This window comes from Pteropus vampyrus, unplaced genomic scaffold (genome assembly GCF_000151845.1).
Source record: "Pteropus vampyrus isolate Shadow unplaced genomic scaffold, Pvam_2.0 Scaffold135, whole genome shotgun sequence".
In the NCBI taxonomy this organism is placed as follows: Eukaryota; Metazoa; Chordata; class Mammalia; order Chiroptera; family Pteropodidae; genus Pteropus; species Pteropus vampyrus.
The window spans coordinates 212,138-213,211 of record NW_011888916.1 but is presented as its reverse complement, the minus strand read 5'-3'; the positions used below and the strand labels follow the sequence as shown (position 1 = coordinate 213,211).

Sequence of the window (1,074 nt, the reverse complement as noted above, 5' to 3'; positions counted from 1 at the left end):
CACTTTCCTCTCATTCATTTATTTCAGAAGGATTTATTGTTGCTATTTTAGATATTGGGGATTTGAAGGGGAACAAGACAGGTGCAGACCCTATCCTGAGTTCTCAGGTTTGTAAGGGACCCTGCCAAATAAAGAGAAAAATCACAATATTGTGGTCAGGAATATGGGGGAGAGGAGCTGGGGCCTGCGGGGGCACAGAAGAGGGGAGGAGAGACACATACTAGAGTCAGGGAAGGCTGGCTGGGTAAAGAGGCACCTAAACTGGGGCCTGAGTGATGAGTAGGCCTGGGAGGAAAATCAGCCAGGTAGGAGATGGACGAGTCGGGGGAGGAGCTGGAGGGACCGGTTAGAGGAATTCAGAGTCCCAGGAACAGTGCATGTAGAGCCTAGCAGGTGAGAGCATGGTGGGTTCCAGGAACAGAGAACAATTTGGTGTGACTGAAGCAAAGAATTTGAAGTGTAGGTGCTAGACGCGTTGGGAGGAGTAGGAAGGGGTCATTGATAGTAAAAGTTCGGAATCCGTGCTAAAGATTCAAGGTTCTGCATGAACTGGCCTTCACTTTGCCGCTGCAGTTCTGGCAGGCCCCCTTGCAAACCCTGGCTACAGCCCCTGTGCCCTCAGGGTCCCTGTCAATATTTGTGCTTGCTTGGTTTAGCTCTTGCAGTCCTTCCTCCTTTAGATATTTACTGAGAGCCTGCCCTGTGCCAGATGCTGGGGACGCAGAGACTCCACCCTGGGAGAGCTTGCAGGCTAATGTGGGAGGCAGCACAGGAAGAAATCATTACAAGATAGAGAAATGCTGTGATAGAGGGTGCACAGGCATGGAGGAGGCGGGGCTTGCCAGAGTAGACTGAGGACTCAGGGAAGGTGACTCTGGAACTGGGTCTTCAAGGACAAGGAGGCACTAGGCCTGGGGACAAGGAGTAGGGCAAAAGAGGGATTCAGATCCTACCTTTGTGGGGTCCTAGGATCCTTGACATCCACATGGAGGCCTGAACCCTCTATCCAGGTAAGTACAAACACATGATAACACCCCAAGGGCACATATACGCCCCCCAAAAGGTCTCTGAATA

At 51.5% G+C, this 1,074-nt stretch overlaps 1 protein-coding gene across 2 annotated transcripts in view; it reads left to right on the top strand.

Moving 5' to 3' along the window:
• The first annotated feature begins 766 nt into the window (after positions 1 to 766).
• CUNH1orf210 (chromosome unknown C1orf210 homolog) overlaps positions 767 to 1,074 on the top strand; it is a 4,108-nt gene continuing 3,800 nt past the window's right edge. The window contains exon 1 of one of the 2 annotated variants that reach the window (XM_023535063.1): positions 767 to 1,010. The gene's annotated coding sequence lies outside the window, so the exon portion shown is untranslated. The remainder of the gene's footprint in view (positions 1,011 to 1,074) is intronic. The other variant, XM_023535061.1, reaches the window with a different exon arrangement.